The sequence below is a fragment of the Thermobia domestica genome, chromosome 11 (genome assembly GCF_964235325.1).
Source record: "Thermobia domestica chromosome 11, izTheDome1.hap1.1, whole genome shotgun sequence".
In the NCBI taxonomy this organism is placed as follows: domain Eukaryota; kingdom Metazoa; phylum Arthropoda; class Insecta; order Zygentoma; family Lepismatidae; genus Thermobia; species Thermobia domestica.
This window is the reverse complement of record NC_137464.1, coordinates 81332863-81351883: the sequence shown is the minus strand read 5'-3', so window position 1 is coordinate 81351883 and position 19021 is coordinate 81332863. Positions and strand designations below refer to the sequence as shown.

The following is a 19021-nucleotide window of genomic DNA, read 5'->3' as shown; positions in this document are numbered from 1 at the left end:
GACCAAGAGTGTTTGGGAAAAATGGGAAACATCTTCCGACTTCGACTTCTGAATAATCCGTTTAGGATCAAGTCGAATCAAGGCTGAGTCACGGGAAGGTAGAACAAGTGAGGCAATCTTTCCAAGCACTACGCTGAAGAGCCTCTGTCTCATTCAAGACTTAGACTCTTCAGGAAAAGTAACAAGTTTATTACTTGTAATTTATTCTTTGAGTCAAAGTATTTTGCAATAAACCATCGTTTTGTAAGATATTTTTACGATTGTATACTATTAATTTCGAAAATTGTACACATAAACGTTATTGCAAGCTAACAAGTACATACAACACTGGTCACGATCACTTTATCGTAACTATCACAATTTGCGTAAAATGTTATTATCTGGCTGTCCAACGTCTTTTTCACAATTTATCCGTGAATTGCAAGAATGAGCTTTCCTTTAATTTTAGATTACAAGCAGGAAGGCAAGGGGGCAGATTATTGAATATTTTTCAAAATCTAAAAATTTTTCTTTTGCCAGTTTTTCGTAAGTAAAAAGTGATAATGAAATATAACTTACGGCAGTAATAGATAATGTTATTCTACACCCGAAAATACGATTCGGAAGAATTTTCAGTGTTGCCATGCATAGAAATTACAGTGTGACCAGAATTTGAATTACCCAAAAATCTAGGTTATGGCAATTTGGCAATGACTAGAAAGATGAACTCAACGGCAATTGATGACTTATCATGTTGTCTGTGTTCCTTATTAATTACTTTTTTAAATAATATTTGTATTTTAATTCTACTGTTTATTAAAAATTATTTATTTTGTACTCTTTATTAAAAAATAAATACAAATATTATTGAAAAGTAGTTAACAAGGAACACAGACAGCATGATAAGTCATCAATTGCCGTTGAGTTCATTTTTCTAGTCGCTGCCATAGCCTAGATTTTTGGGTAATTCAAATTCTGGTCCCATTGTAATTTCTATGGATGGCAACACTGAAAATTCTTCCGATTTTTATTTTCGGGTGTAGAATAACATTATCTATTACTGTGGTAAGATACATTTCATTATCACCTTTCACTTACGAAAAACTGGCAAAAGAAAAAAATTTAGCTTTTGGAAAATATTTAGTAGTCTGACCCCTTTAGACATTACTTATATATCAAATATACATCAGCAACTCTAATATTCAGAAAATATATAACACTGGTGTTTAAATTTGATATCAACAATACTTCTAGTGTTTAACGAAAAACATGCCTCAAGAGATGAGACATGTACCAATCGATAGAACTCATTGAGCTGAACGAAAGGATATAGATGACAAAAATGTTCATGAGTAATTTTCGAGAAAATTGAGAAAAATATTATTTTTATTTGTAAATCTAAAATAAAGAAATATGCTTACAACATACATCATGTATTAAGATGAAAGTGATACTGAAGTATAATTATTCAATATGACACTAGCAAGACACTAGATGTCTAATACGATACATGATGTTATAGCCTAAAACAATTATTTACTCTTAGACTTTAATTTTTACTTAATGTTGTACAAAGATAAGACAAATATCAAGGGTAGATCACATCAGGATGAACAAAATAATACACTTGAGAGAGTAAACTCTCATGAGCAGTTTTCGAGAAAATTAAGGAAAACGTGGTATTAAGAAATACGTTGTTCATCGACAATCTGATGCAGTTGATAGTTCCAGATCGCGGTGGCTCAGTACTAGAGCGTTCACCTCTGGCGCATGAGGTTCTAGGTTCGATCCCAGCTCGCGCCAAGTGAACTTTGTGATGGACAAACACAGCGTGCGTGGGTTTTCTCGGGGTTCTCCCGTCTCCCCCATTTCATCATTCCACCATTTCATTCCTTTCTCATTATCGCCGTCTCCTTTACCCTAGCCGGCATTACCATGAGACGTAAAATTTAAAGATTTCATTTCGTTTGTATTGATAGTTTATCATTCTGTACTGTATCGTAAGAAGCATCTGATTGGATATATTGTTATTTCGTCTCTCCTAACAGTGACACCAATACTCCTAACAGTGAGATACATACTAACTAACTAACTAACTCTATGGCCTATGGAACCCGGAGGTTCAATGCCGCGTTCACAAAAGCTCTCCACTGACTTCTATCCTTAGCTAACTGCATCCAGTTTCTACTTTGTATTCCAATCTCTGCGAGATCCATCTTAATATTGTCCTCCCATCTGCGCCTAGGTCTTCCTAATGGTCGTTTTCCGATTGGTCTTCCTGTCAAGACTTTGAAAGCGTTTCTACTTTCTTCCATTCTAGCTACATGACCCGCCCACCTAAGCCTCCTAGTCTTCGCGACCCTAACAATGTTGGGTAAACCATATAAATTATGTAGTTCCTCGTTATGAAGTTTCCGCCATTCCCCATTCCCGTTCCTCTTGGGTCCGAATATTCGTCTCAGGATCTTGTTCTGAAATACTTTCAGTCTATGTTCTTCCCTCAGAGTAAGTGACCATGTTTCGCAGCCATACAAAACAACAGGCATGATTACCGTTTTGTATATTTTAAGCTTCAAATTTCTCGACAGAATTCGCGACGACAAGAGTGAGATACATACTTCTAAAAAATAATACACCTCATCCTCACAGTGATGGGCATACTACGTGTAAAATCTTGGTATACGCTTAAAGTAGAAATAGTGTATGAATTTTGATAAGACAAATCCTGTTAGAAACTTCACTAAAATTTTTGAAAATAGATTTAAATCTTGGCATTACATCTTTAAGTAATATTGAAGTTGTGATGGAGAGACTTCAAGTGGAATTCTAACCACTGCTCGAACTAATATGTTGTATCGAAATAAGGTTCGTATATGTGACCATGCCGTAAAAGTTTAATGTTCTATCCATGAGGAAGCAAGCAAGTTCCTTTGGAAGTAGAGTAACTACATATTGAGTGAATATAATATAAAAATATAACGTGTTGTTTAACAGAACCAACTTCTGATTATTTTCATAACTCATTAACGGTATTCAAAATTTACGCCATTTTTACTTTTCAACACATTAATTGAACCTCTGATTGGAAAAAGGGAATAAGTACAATTTTTTGCGATTTTAACCTGAGATAGCAGATGCGTTCCTTTAAGATAGTTACATCGTTGAGTAGAAAATAGGAATGTTTGGCCAACTCTATATAACCAATGTAGAAGACAAAATCTCTCGCTGATTAGAAAAAGGGAATAACTACGTTTCTTATTTCCTTCTTCCAGTCACTATAGGATACCACCACAACTGTGAGACTAGGCAAGTACTAGAGCCCTCTGCTGACGTTTCGATACTTCGCCTTGTCTTTGCATTGCACAATCTATAGAGAAATTTTTGCCCCAATCAGTTATAGATTATGTGTTTTCAGTGATATAAGACGTCATCATACAATGCCAAACCAGCAATCATACAATGACATGAATGCTTTTCAGCCTGGCCGTGTCATAACGGTTCAGCACTATACAGCAATATTTGCCTGTCAGAGGTCACAGTTTTTACCATGTGACCGAAATATTGCTATAATCAAACGAGAACTCAAACGACACAATCGCATTTATTTACCAGCACAGTATAACCACATGATTGCGAATGCAAGAAATAGTAATATTCCATTTCAGGTTTACGAAGTTATCAATGAAGAAATCTCATATTTTAAACTTTGGTGGTAACCGTTTTACAAGAAATCTTCAGGTAGCATTGTGGACAAAACAGTGAAATTCTAAGTAAGTAAATATAGAAACTGTTTATAAAGCAGAATCTCTAGGTTATGGGCAAGCTCATACGTTTATCAATGGACTAAGAACTGATATTTTTCGATTACTCAAAAATAATGTCACAAACGTTCCACAGCGAACGTCAAAGGCATACGGCAAGTCTCGATCAATCGTAAACGAAAAACGATTCTTCACAAATCATCAAATGCATCCCTGACCAATACAAACAATTTTATAGGATGATTTGTTCATGAAAAACCTCTGACCAAGAAACTGTAGAAGACGAAGATGCGCACGGATAGGACCCTATGTAAAGACATTCTATTGAGACAACGTATTTTGCTACGTATTTTGTTCAGCTGTCTATTGTATTACTTTTCTTGCTGTACGAATAACATGTGCTGTACAAAAAAAAAAAAAAAAAAAAAAAAAAAAAAGAACGGTGACAATAAAAGTTGAGTTGAGTTGAGTTGATTTTAGTTTAGCGTCCCGTTCAGCAGCGAGGCTATATGAGACGTGGACCTACTGATTAACGTGGAATCCGAACCACATGAGCTCCCGCCGGGAATCGAACCCGGTTCTCCCACGCCAAAGGCGCGTACGCTAACTGCTTAGCCACGAGTGAGCTCGGTGACAATAAAAGTGTTAGAAGCCTAACATGCGTGATAGTTCGGATACATATATCCAAGAATAACATACAACATTGTATTCAGCATGTACATTTTCATAGTTTTCTATCATAAACTGAACATTACATACCCTACACACAATTGCAATTGCGTCCAACTCTAATTGATTGGAAAAAGGGAATATTTTTTCCGTTTTTAAGCTTATCTAACCAGTTACAGTGCTGCAATACAAGATTCTTCTTCTTGTCTTAGTGTTTGTTAGTTCTTTTGCTACAAGTAATCAATTATACACTTTTTGCAACAAATACAAACAACGCTTCGGGAAGGTTTTTTGGCGTTTTTGAAAACTTAGGTCTGATGCACTTATTCCCTTTTTCCAATCAGTGATTCAATTTATATGAAGAACTATTCATCTTTGAATGAGCTGGAATTTTAATAACGTAATTTTATTCGTTTCTTCTTCAAGGCTACTAAAATGCTCATTGCTTTTTTTTTAATAATTTGTATTATGCATAGCTTTAATATTACTTAAATTCGACTTTATTTTAAATATTAATAGTACATATAACAACATTTAATTTTGAAGAAGTAAGGAACATTTAAATAGATTCGGAGAAAAAATTAGTAAAAACCGAACAATTAAAATTTCAGTTCATTTCAAATAAGATAGTTCCTCATATAAAACCACAGGATAAAAAAGAGGGATGTTCAACACTAATTCCATATCACTTCCTTTTTCACACATCTCAAAATGTTTCAAACTTTAAACATACTTTTTAAAAAAAGAAACTGAACATCAATAATAGAATATCAGTTTAATAGAATATACAAATGTGTAAGTGTAAACGACAAAAAGTATATACAATGATGAAGGATTGATTCGAACAAGCATGTCTTGCCATGAGGAATGGGAGAGTAGTTAGAGTAGATAATGTACATTCATGTCCAAAATTATTGTCACATGTCTATAAATATGTTGTTGTAGGAATATAATTTGATAACGAATTCGCCCGGTATTTCGTATAATGTTAGTATGTGTATAATCGTCAGACATGTGTGTGGCAAATTTCATGTCAAAAGAGCAGTAAATAAGAACAATAAAACGAAAATAAAACTTTCTTGTACATTTAGCAACATTTTGTTTTACTCATTATAATTTTCGTATTTATAATTCTTTTCCAATGAAATTTACCATAAATATACATTTCCGGATTATACACATAATATCAGTATTAAAAGTAATCTGCAAAATCATTATCAAATTATATTCTTACAAGAAGACAGTTATAGATATGCGACAATCATTTTGGACATGAGTGTACCTATTGAATTAATTATGAATTTAAGTGGAGAATAGAAGAAAGAAATGTTTCGTATATGGTCTGAAATATATATAATAGGAAAACGACCTTTAAAAAATATATGTCGTGATGATTACGTCGGAAAAGGAAGGAAACATGTATGAAGTGCACTGAACAATCAGATTCACATCTATATAGTAAAAATTGTATTCCGAATATTAAGCAGGAAACTGCAGGTCAGACCAAATAAAGAATTTGAGGAGAATAAGTTTCAGTTTAAACGTATATGCAGTGTTCATTGATTTTGAAAAGCGATAGACTGAGTGAATTGCGATATCTTGATTAGAATGCTAACGAAATTTAGATTGAAATGAGGGACAGAAGACGCATAATGAACTTATGTAATATATGAAGCAACAGGTAAGAGTTAGAATAGGAAAAGAAACATATATGAACGAACAGGTAAGACTTAGGATAGGAGAAGAAGAAATTTATACATGAAGCAACGGGTAAGAGTTAGAAAGGAGAAGAAGAAACATACTGTATAAACCAAAGAGTAAGAGTTGTAATAGAAGAAGAAAAACTTATATATGAACCAAAGAGTAAGAGTTAGAATAGGAGAAGAAATGACATACGAAGGTATAATTAGAAAATGAGTTCGACAGAGGTTTCACAGAAATAAGATACATAGATTGCGCAATTTTGCGACGCTAAGTTTGAACACTAATATTTATTCCACAGACAGTCAAGAGTATTACAAAAAATAACATGATTATTAATTTAATAGCTAATATGTTTGTAATGGTTAAAAATGAGTTAAAATAATTATTTCTAGTATTTCATTTATAACATTAGGTGAAAATTGTAAAGTTTATACGTAATACTTGTTATGCCCCACAACTATTCTTGTTTATACCTTGTTTATTCCTTTTGCTTGTCATGTTGTTGGTTTATTTGTGTCTGTGCTTTCTGTGTTTATATTCGTGTTGTTCAGTATGTAAATTTTATTTGTTATATGTTTTGTCATATGTCAACTTAATTTTGGTCGGTACCAGAAATTAATTTATTTAAATATTAGATGAAGAAGAAAGAATATTAAGAATAAGAAGAATAAGAGTGAAAGAAATGTTTTTGTGATTGGAAATTGTTAATCTGTTACTTTTAACGGAAAATTTAATTAAAATAATAATCTTCAGAAGTTATTATTGTGTTTAAATTGTCATCGGCCAAAAGTTACATAATTTAATTTATAATTATTTAAGTTTCGAACGTTTTGTGTATATTTTAAAGGTGCTAAGAAAATAATGAATATGCAGAGTTAAATACTTTCTTCTAGGGCTTAGGCCCTTACTCTTCCCTACCGCCACATCACCGTAAAATGGTTCTAATGTAAACTATTGTGTAATCTACAAGTATAAAATCCAAATTTTAGTAACCTTCTACAATTTAATCAATATAAATCTTTTGAAAATAGTTATTTGTTTCGGCACGACTTTATAATAATCGTAATGCCTATTTTGTTACGGAATCTTTATCTACATGATTGAATGACATATGAATCCGCATATCATTAGATGTAATCTATTCCTTTGTGTGAGACTGAGTTAATCCATGAAATTTAAATATTGAATTATGAAGTTAAGTAGCATATACAGCAACGCCGGAACGATGATTATTTATACAGAGGCTATATATAAAAGGAATAAAAGATATAATTATGAATATGAATATTTAAAGATAAATGTATTAATGGAAGATTTAAGAATGTATTTGAAATATGATAGAATTTATAGTTAATATACGTTGCCTTTGTGGAATTAAGGAGCTGTGGCGAATGCTGGATATATAAATAGTAACTTTAGAGTCATAACAAGATAAGTTCTGATCATGGAAATGCTAGATGCGGAATTCTTAACTAAGTTCGGTAACCAAACGGTATTATTGATTTGTATTAAGTTTAGTGTTGGAAATTCGTATTTTACTTGAAAACTTCCATACATTCCGTCAGTTAGTCACGGTTTATTCTCATACTGTACCGTGCAATGTGATCGTATAGATCTTCATGGTTATTTGCTTCTGAAATCAAGGATCTGGAACTAAAATACTTTTTTCCACGTTTTGCGTAAACGTGGTGGCGACTCAGTTTAGGCCAATACAATAACTCTAAAATAAATGTCAGATTTGTCAAAATAATAAAGCGTTGTCGAAGAGCGTGACAAAGAATTTGGCGACCCAGCCAGGATATTAGATAAAGAAGGCAAATCGTCGTGAAGATGTTAATAAATCGCTCTATCGAATATATGAAATATGAAGGAATGTTTTTGAAAATTTCCCCCCAAAATGTTAACTGTGAAGACGAGGAAATAAATATGGTGAATGTGGTGAGAAAGAAGAAAAGGTGCTACGGTCCTAGATACTATAAAGATTAACATGTCAGGTACTGAAGTTGAAAAAGACTTTTTTAAGTGTTGCCAAGAAGTAGTTCCGACAATAAAGAAAGGAAGTAAGAGGAAAATTAATACACGAGATAAAGCAATTACCTGTGGTAACTGCACAAAATTGTTTCACCAGAGATGTGTGGGAACTATAGAAAACCCAGATGATCAAGATATGGAATACTTTTCGAACTGGATCTGTAAAGACTGCCAACTGAAAGGAAGCGAAAATAATAATAAGACAGATAGTGAGGATGATTTTGAAGATACCGAAGAAGAGAAAGGAAAAGGAAAAGAGAGAGAACTGGGAAAAGAAGAAACTCAACGGAAAGAAAAAGTACAAAATTCAAAAGAAGAAGAAGTGTCAAACGAAGAAACTAGACAGGAAGAATTGCAAAATTCGAAGGAAGAAGGAGAAATTGAAGAAAAAGCACAAGCAGATAAATCACAAGACATCTGTATTTTAATGGAATCAGTCGTTTTACATGAAGCCAAGGAACAACCGAGTGTGCCACCATCAGAACTAAACAGCCAAGAAATGTTTAAAATGTTTATGCAGCAGATATCCCTATTTCGGTTAGAAGTTACCAATAACATCACCACATTGGCTAATAACATGCAAACATTCGGAAAAGAGTTGAAGGAAGAAATACGGGAGGACTTAAATATAGCGATTGGAGATTTGAAGAAAGAAATTGTAGGTATAAAGAAAAAGGAGGAAGAAACGGAGAAACGATTAGAAGAGGTGGAAAAAACGGTTGATTCGTTAGTCAAGGCTCATGATGACGTCAGTATGGAAGTAGCCACGACTAGGAGCAGACAAGAGGAGAATTGTCAGAAAATTGAAGATAATACCCGTCGAATTGAAAAACTGGAAGACGAAGTGAAAACTCGCATGACGAAGCTGGAAGAAGAAATGAGGAACCAAAGACCGTGTGAAGAAAAATCTTACATGAACGGGAAGGACGTAGGTCACGATAATACTCCGGTAGTACCTATATTGCTGAGTTCTGCGACCGTATGTAGTACTACTATTACAACGGTAACCAGTAATCAACAGAGTAGCTATGCCAATGATTCGTTGATGACGAACAGATCTAGTATTGGTTCCATAGTTACACCTCACCCTGTACCAGTATGTTCTGTGATAGAGCACTCTGCGATTAATAATCCAGTAATGGGGAATAAAACCATCAGTATGAATCCGATCGAAACATGTGGAACGATAGGACGTATAACTATGAATGATTTAAGTCATTTTCCTAAGTTCGACGGTCAGCCCAATGGAACAGCAAAAGCTTTTCTGGAAGAACTTACCCAAACATTGAATCTCTTCACGTTGCGTGAAGACGAAAAATTGGTAATCACGCAAAGATGTTTACTTAAGGGAGCAGGAGCATGGTTCAGGAACGTGTTGCCAAATCTGCAGACATACCAGGATTTTGTTGACAGCTTCAAGCGACAGTATTTGTCCCCAAGACTAGAGAGGGTACAAAAGCGGAGATTACAGAATATGCGACATGAACGGAACCAATATCCTTCTTTAACGGATTTCGTATGGGCAATAGTGGAGCGCTATCACGCTATAATAACAGATGGGAATGAAAAAGAACTCATGGAAATAATCTTAGATAACATACCGCCAGAAGATGCCAAAATCGTCCGAGCGAACCCTAGTCGAAATGTGGATGACCTGGTACTAAAGATAGCCGATATGGAAGACTATGGTGATCCGTGGAGTTATAATGAGTCGAAACCTCGATACTCAGGAAATAATAAACCATACATGCGAACTCCACAAATACGATACGCGAAAAGGATGAAGATGGACTCCGCATCCCAAACAGAGAACCCAGATAACAATCCATCATTTGTTAACGAATCACCATCTGAAAATATTAACCAGAACAAATGGAGATACAACTACGGACCAGTTTACCCTAATAGGAGAGGAAACAATCGTGGATGGTATATGAATCCATATGGTCCTCCACCACCTTGGTGGAATAGAAGAAGAAACTTTCGAATGGGTCAAAATCAGAATGGAAACTCAAGAGTTAATGCTTCTGAATTGGAAAAAATTAATGTGTCATCATCTGCTACCGATGTGTCACATCCGATTCAGAATCCGCAATCGGGAAACTAACGCCGCAGCCTACGGAAACAGGGGTAGGTGGCTGCGATGGAAATGTATCCCCTGATATAGTTACTAATGATGACATCGTACGCAACCCGAAACAACTGGGTCAAGATATTCACCGATTATATGGTAATTTTATATTTAAAGAAGATCCTGATTTGTATGATCCGGAGGAAATGAGGAGGAAGCAATCACAAGATGATTATTGCAACTTATTGAAGAATAAAATAAAAGTAGAAAACTCGGAACATATTAAATTATTCAGATCATTACTGTTTGTTAAGAACGTGAAACGTGGGAGTTGGCTTCTGGTAGTGCCCCAAACTATGGCCAAGGACATTGTTCGTCGAATCCATCAGAAGGGCCATTTTGGTCAAAAGAAGTGTTTAGCTTTTTGCAAATCCATTTTCTATTGGAAAACATTGAAAAAGGATATGATACACTGCATCCAAGATTGTTTAGAGTGCGCTAAGACTAAACCAGCGAATCGTAAAATCCAATGTGAAAAATATCATCTGGACGCAAATTATGCACATAATAAGATTTGTTTAGATTTAGAAGGTAAACTTCCTAATAGTCATGGTTTCCAGTATATTCTATCCGTTGTTGATGTATACTCACGCTTTGTTTGTTTCTATCCTCTACGTAAAGCTAACACCGCGGAAATAATTAGAACGCTAGAAAAGTACTACTTTTATGTTTTTCCTTATCCATCTTCCATTGTAAGCGATCAAGGAGCACAATTTACCTCGGCGCAGTGGAAAAAGTTTTGCCAGGAACGCAAAATTAAACATTGCCTAACATCTCCTTATAATCCTCGAGGAAATGGTATCATAGAAAGAAAACATCGAGATCTCAACCGGATTATAAGACTGTATTGTGCTGAAGAACAAAGTAATTGGAGTAAAATGTTGAAACCTGTACAGGATCTTTTAAATAATTCTGTGAATACCATGACGCAACAGGTTCCTGCCGAAATCTTTCTCGGGCATTCATCTGTGGACATATTCAAGAAAGCGTATAATTGGCCGGAGGAATTATATCCTTTGGATATACATGATAGAATCATAAGCTTACGAAATCCTGTCCTGCCGAAATCATCTACTAAAGCCACGAGTGAGAAAGATATTGTGCTGAAACCTGGAGATTTAGTTATGAAAAAGACACACTATTTATCATCTGCGTTCAAAAATGAATCAGCGAAATATTTGAACTGCTATGTGGGACCTTATTTAGTAAGTAAAGTGTTACGCAATTGTGCAGTGCTGGATACTTTAGATAATAAATCGATTGGAACTCATAACTTCCGAAATTTGAAACTCTTCAAATGTTCACTTGAACAAAAAACTAAATTAATGGAAAAATATGCTATAGAGAAGACATAAAAAAAAAATATCACTGATAATTTTTTTTTTCTTGAAGAGGGGGAAAGTTGTTATGCCCCACAACTATTCTTGTTTATACCTTGTTTATTCCTTTTGCTTGTCATGTTGTTGGTTTATTTGTGTCTGTGCTTTCTGTGTTTATATTCGTGTTGTTCAGTATGTAAATTTTATTTGTTATATGTTTTGTCATATGTCAACTTAATTTTGGTCGGTACCAGAAATTAATTTATTTAAATATTAGATGAAGAAGAAAGAATATTAAGAATAAGAAGAATAAGAGTGAAAGAAATGTTTTTGTGATTGGAAATTGTTAATCTGTTACTTTTAACGGAAAATTTAATTAAAATAATAATCTTCAGAAGTTATTATTGTGTTTAAATTGTCATCGGCCAAAAGTTACATAATTTAATTTATAATTATTTAAGTTTCGAACGTTTTGTGTATATTTTAAAGGTGCTAAGAAAATAATGAATATGCAGAGTTAAATACTTTCTTCTAGGGCTTAGGCCCTTACTCTTCCCTACCGCCACATCACCGTAAAATGGTTCTAATGTAAACTATTGTGTAATCTACAAGTATAAAATCCAAATTTTAGTAACCTTCTACAATTTAATCAATATAAATCTTTTGAAAATAGTTATTTGTTTCGGCACGACTTTATAATAATCGTAATGCCTATTTTGTTACGGAATCTTTATCTACATGATTGAATGACATATGAATCCGCATATCATTAGATGTAATCTATTCCTTTGTGTGAGACTGAGTTAATCCATGAAATTTAAATATTGAATTATGAAGTTAAGTAGCATATACAGCAACGCCGGAACGATGATTATTTATACAGAGGCTATATATAAAAGGAATAAAAGATATAATTATGAATATGAATATTTAAAGATAAATGTATTAATGGAAGATTTAAGAATGTATTTGAAATATGATAGAATTTATAGTTAATATACGTTGCCTTTGTGGAATTAAGGAGCTGTGGCGAATGCTGGATATATAAATAGTAACTTTAGAGTCATAACAAGATAAGTTCTGATCATGGAAATGCTAGATGCGGAATTCTTAACTAAGTTCGGTAACCAAACGGTATTATTGATTTGTATTAAGTTTAGTGTTGGAAATTCGTATTTTACTTGAAAACTTCCATACATTCCGTCAGTTAGTCACGGTTTATTCTCATACTGTACCGTGCAATGTGATCGTATAGATCTTCATGGTTATTTGCTTCTGAAATCAAGGATCTGGAACTAAAATACTTTTTTCCACGTTTTGCGTAAACGTGGTGGCGACTCAGTTTAGGCCAATACAATAACTCTAAAATAAATGTCAGATTTGTCAAAATAATAAAGCGTTGTCGAAGAGCGTGACATACTATGTAAACTATAAAAAAAATAGCAGCAAGTTTCATTCTCTTCCGCTAATTAAGTTACCTGCTTGCAGACAATATTGTTGTAAGTTGGCGAAATTGTCTATACTCTGTTGGGAATTTGCTACTAGCAAGAGTTTCGTTTTACGTAGTGGCAAATTCCCAACAGGGTATAAACAATTTCGCCAATTTACAACAATATTATCTGCAAGCAGGCAACTTAATTAGCGGAAGAGAATGTAGCTTGCTGGAAATGTTTATAGTTTACATAGTACTACATATAAGGAATTGAGAAGAGAAGCAAATAAAATATGCAAACAAAAGAAAAGATTTATAAAAGAACAAGTAGGGCAAATTGAACAATTAGAAAGAACAAGTGAAACAAGAAAATTTTATTTTGCTTGGAAGAAGATGAGTAAGAGATATCACTGTTCAACAACGAAAATGTAAATTGAACAAAATCAGCTAATTCTTATTGATTTTGTAGTGCTGATCAGCGAATTTGAAAGTTATTTTCGAATATTAGGTGGCTCAGTGTTAGAGCGTTCACCTTTGGTGCTTGGGGTCCCGGGTTCAATCCCAGCCCCCGCCAAGTGAACTTTGTGGTGGACAAACACCGTGTGCGTGGGTTTTCTCAGGGTTCTCCCGTTTCCTCCCACTTTCTTCATTACACTATTTCATTCATTACTCATCATCACCGTCTCCTTTAGCCTAACCGGCATAATCGTGGGACGTAAAACTCAAAGATTTCATTTTTCATTTTTCATTTTCGACTACTCTACTCTTCGTTTCGCTCTACTTTTCGTTTTACATGCATGTCTAATAATAACGCTTTAAAAATAAATATATTCGCTTCGTTTGGGGTAAAATGTTACACTGATCCGGCAATACTGGAGAAACTATATGAACGCTTGGTTTCATTGTGTTCCTTATCTCAGTAGTGTTCTGCTATTGTTAGAAAAGACAGGTTTAGTGCAGTTATCATCGTTTTGGGTGTGACGTTTGTGTAGTGCAGGACATAAAAATACAACTACAAGTACGCAAAAATACTGGTATTTCGAATGTATATTTTTAAATAGTTGTCGGAACTATTTCAAGTGACATTTTGAGGATTTCAATAAACAAAAATGCCGCGAAATTGTGTAAACAGTGCGGATAGCTTCTGCTACGTGTGTGGGGAAGACATTTTCCTCACAAAAGCAGACTATAACACCACTAATAAGAAAAGCCTATCAATATTACTTTGGTTGTAAAATTGGAGACCAAGATAAATCTTGGGCACCCCACATTGTGTGTAACACTTGTGCCAGCAATCTAAGAAATTGGATTAATGGGAAGGGGCGCTCAATGCCTTTTGCAGTGCCCATGATTTGGAGGGAGCCAAGCGACCACATCAGAGACTGTTATTTTTGTATGGTTCCTTCCGTCAAGAAGGGAATTTCCACGAAGAAGAAGTGGGCCTTGATCTATCCTAACATTCCTTCTGCAATGCGCCCTGTTCCACATGGAGAAGGACTATCTGTTCCTGACCCACCTAAAGAATACGATCTTTTTTCTGATGATGATCAAGAAGTTGAAGCTCCTGAATCAAGTACTTCGAAGGACCCTATGTTTATTGTAGAAGAACCTCCATGTGAACCACATAGACTTACTCAAGAGGAACTAAGTGATCTAATCAGGGACTGGACCTCTTGAAAAGCAAAGCCGAAATTTTAGCGTCACGCTTAAAGCAATGGAATTTATTGCAGGAAAAAGTAAATATTTCAGTGTATCGGAATAGGGAGAAGATGTTCACTTCATTTTTTACTATGGAAGACACACTTGTGGCATGTACAGATGTAAATGGTCTCATGAGGGCACTTAAAATTAATTACGAACCTACGGAGTGGAAACTCTTTATAGATTCGTCCAAGGTGAGTTTAAAAGCAGTGCTTTTACATATTGGAAATGAACTTCCTTCAATTCATGTAGTTTACGCAGTTCATATGAAGGAATCTTATGAAAACTTGAAACGTTTACTTCAAGCCATTAAATATTACGATTTTCAGTGACTCATTTGTGGTGACCTTAAAGTAATAGCACTGTTGCTAGGTATGCAGTTAGGGTATACAAAGTATTGTTGCTTTATATGTGAATGGGACAGTAGAGATCGTGGCTCTCATTACCGCAAAAGTGATTGGAGTACCAGAGAAACTCTTCAGCCGGGAGTGAAAAATGTGCAGCATGAACCACTGGTAGATCGTAACCGAATTTTGCTTCCCCCTCTACATATTAAATTAGGTCTTATGAAAAGTTTTGTTAAGAGCATGAACCAAGAGGGTGAGGCCTATAAGTACCTAAGAGGACAATTCCCTCGATTAAGTGATGCCAAAGTTAAAGAGGGTGTTTTCATAGGGCCACAGATTAGGCAACTATTCAAAGGTCACAAATTCGACGAAATTCTCCAAGGTGAGGAGAAAGCTTGAAGAGTGATTGTTCACAGTTCTTGGGAAGACACCGAGCAACAAATTACAAACAACTGGTAGCAAAGTTGTTATTGTGCTACGAAAATCTTGGTTGCAATATGTCTCTAAAACTCCACTTTCTTCATTCACATCTAGACTTCTTTCTCGAAGATTGTGGAGCAGTAAGTGACGAACATGGTGAGCGTTTCCATCAAGATATTGCAGCCATGGAGAAGAGATATGAGGGAAAGTGGAGTTCTAACATATTGGCCGACTACTGTTGGACTATTGCAAGGAATGCTCCAGATGTAACCTACAAAAGGCAAGCCAAGCGAAGACGCTCAAAATAAAATAAACATAATCCTGTACAAGGGATCACTTGAAACGTTTGTCTACATTGCAGTGTAGTTCTTGCACAAAAAGGTATTTGTACATATTTTTCATGTTTTGATGTTAATACTGATTTTTATTACGGAATTGTTAATGTTTAACTTGACAACGCTTACTTTATTTTCTGTATCGCTGTGAAACTGGTATTTGCGCAATTTTGAAAAATGAAGTACAAGGGTATAGAAAGCTATAGGTTAGGGTACTTCTTAACTCCCCAGCTTATCACATCACAGTGAAATAGATAAAAAAAAAGGTGAAATGTAGGTTTTTACAAGGATTTTGCTTAAATGTTCTATAAATATTAATACATTTGTATATATACAGCTACTGTTGTACAAGGGCGTTTTTTTCACAACCTGAGCTAGGAAAATTCTTCTATTATCATTTCCTTTCATATTATGCTTAAATGAATGTAAAAATAGCAATTTCAAAGAATTTACATACTTTCGATCAAAATTTGTTGAACAGTGTATTTACCCAAAGAGATCGGGTGCAAGGATAAGGACGGAAGACTAATGGAAAATACGGAAGACATATTAAAAAGATGGAAAGAGTATTTTAAAGACCAACTCAATGGTGAGGATGAGGAAGGTGAACTCGAAGAAATAGGAAGAAACATACAGATTGAAGAAAGAGAGATGGAATTAGAACCCACAAGAGAAGAATTTAATACTATTTGAAGAAAAATGAAAAATAATAATGCACCAGGAGATGATAATATCACGACCGAAATGCTAAAATATACTGAATCAGAAATGCAAGAAGAAATATAAAAGTTGTAGTGAAAATATGGAAAGAAGAAGAGATACCAGAAAAATGGAAAATATGAATATTATACCCCGTACACCAAAAGGGAGATAAATCTAACTGCGAAAACTACAAAGGAATAACATTATTAAATACTACATACAAAATATTGACAGGAATATTACAATTAAGAATCCAAAAGATTATAGATAAGAAGATAAAAGAACATCAGTGTGGCTTCAGATCAGGAAAGAGCATAACAAACCATCTGTTTACCCTCAGGCAAATAGTTGAAAAGCATTATGAACACGATATAGACCTGCACGTACTAATTTGTGGACTTTAAGAGCGCATTTGATAGCGTATATAGGAAAAGGCTGATAGAGACAATGGTAAACATGGAAATACCAAGTAAACGATCAATTTGACAATAATGACACCTAAAGAAACCAGATCCAAAGTTAAAGTAAGTAATATAACAGAAGATTTTGTATATAACCAAGGAGTAAGGTAAGGAGACGGATTGTCAACGATACTCTTTAATATCGCGTTGCATAAGGTCATTAAGGAGATTGACAATAGAGGGACAATATTTCACAAATTAAGCCAAATCCTTGCATATGCCAACGATGTGATCATAATAGCTAGAACTATCAAACAACAAGAAGAAATTTATAATACAATGGAAAATGAAGCGAATAAGATAGGACTGGTCACTAATCCACACACACACACACACAAAACTAAATTCCTGTTAAGTACAAGAAAAGAGAATCAATGTAATAACATCACAATTAAAGGGAAAGAATTCGAAGCAGTTAGAAACTTTAAGTATCTGGGCATGGTGATAAATGACCAAAATAACATGAAAACAACAATCCAAGAACGTATACAAGCAGGAAATAGAGCATACTACGTAAACTTACAGTTACTGAAAAGCAGGTGGATAGATACAAAACTAAAATTAAGGTATACAAAACACTAATTAGACCGATTGTTGCATATGGAAGTGAAACTTGCGTTCTAAGGAAGGAAGAAGAAAATACATTGAAAGGAAAATCATACGGAAGATATATGGTCCAGTAAGAAGAGGAAACCAATGGGTGATAAGAAATAATGAAGAAATAGACAATATACTGAAGAGACAAGATATTGTAAGATTTGTTAAATCGCATAGCCTGAGATGGTTCGGACACCCAGAAAGAATGGAAGATAATAGAATGCCGAAAAAGGTGTTTAATGAAAAGATATACTCCAACAGGAAAAGAGGGCGTCCGAAAATAAGATGGAAAGAACATGTAGAGCAAGATCTGAAGGTGATGAAGATAAGAGGCTGGAAAGAAATGGTTGAAGGTCGAGAAGCTTCGAGACATTTGGTGGAGACCAGAGCTCACCCTGAGCTGTAGTGTCAGTTGGTAAGATAAGGTAATAGTACTACATATAAACTTTGCAATTTTCATCTAACGTTATAAAGAAATGCTAGAAATATTTATTTTAACTCATTTTAAACCAATACAAACATATTGGTTATTAAATAAATAACCATGTTATCTTTTGTAATACTCTTGACTCTTTACATCGAAAATATGATGTCTAGATTTTTGCAATTGCTTCTAAAAGCAAACTAAGAACTATATAAGGAAGATTAAGTATCAAATAGTTTGAGTCAAATGGAGAGTTCAAGAGAAACTCGTAGAAGTCCAAAATCGCTGAAGTGGAGAAAACTCACTTTAATGTTGAAAAACCTGTCAAAATCTACTACGTACTGAATGTGAATATTTCTTACGCGAATATCTACAAAATTGCTTTTGTAATTTCTGTTTATTACATAACACTAATTTAAATATTTGTTAAATTTGCTCAAAAATCCCATTATCTCTCTGTTGTTCCTGTTCAAAAACCTGCAGTTATTTCATATTATTTCCTCTGGACTCTAACTAGAAAAGAACTGCCCTATCATAACAAAACACACTGACAGTTTAAAATTTCGTCATTGTGTTTTCACTATGGGAAAATTGCATACATTGTACTATGCCACAACTATCAAGTGAAAAGACTAGAATCAAATGCGAGACTACATAATTATTTACAATATTGTGTGCAGAAAATAAACTTACATACTACACAATTGGACGAATTTCAACTCACAATATTAGATCAGCGTTACACAGAGAAGAATGGCTACCCTTCGTTCCTGCTTAGTTCCGTCTTCCGGTCAAGTGCTCGAACATAGCAGCATGCACTGGCTGATTAAATAACGACATCTTTTGATTCATCATTTATCAGACTTTTGCAATAGGGATGGGTGATAAAACTGCGTACTCCCACCTTAGTTGGGTTTACGAGTATGTAGTTGGCTGGTTGGATTCGAATTTAGCATAAGTTTTCAGCATCGAGGCCATGTGACACGTGAATCTACACTTTAGATTGGA

At 34.5% G+C, this 19021-nt stretch overlaps 1 protein-coding gene across 1 annotated transcript in view; it reads right to left on the bottom strand.

Annotated features, from left to right (window-relative positions):
- Positions 1–19021, bottom strand: part of Syt14 (Synaptotagmin 14) — a 474462-nt gene that overhangs the window by 438053 nt on the left and 17388 nt on the right. The gene's annotated exons all lie outside the window — the stretch shown is intronic.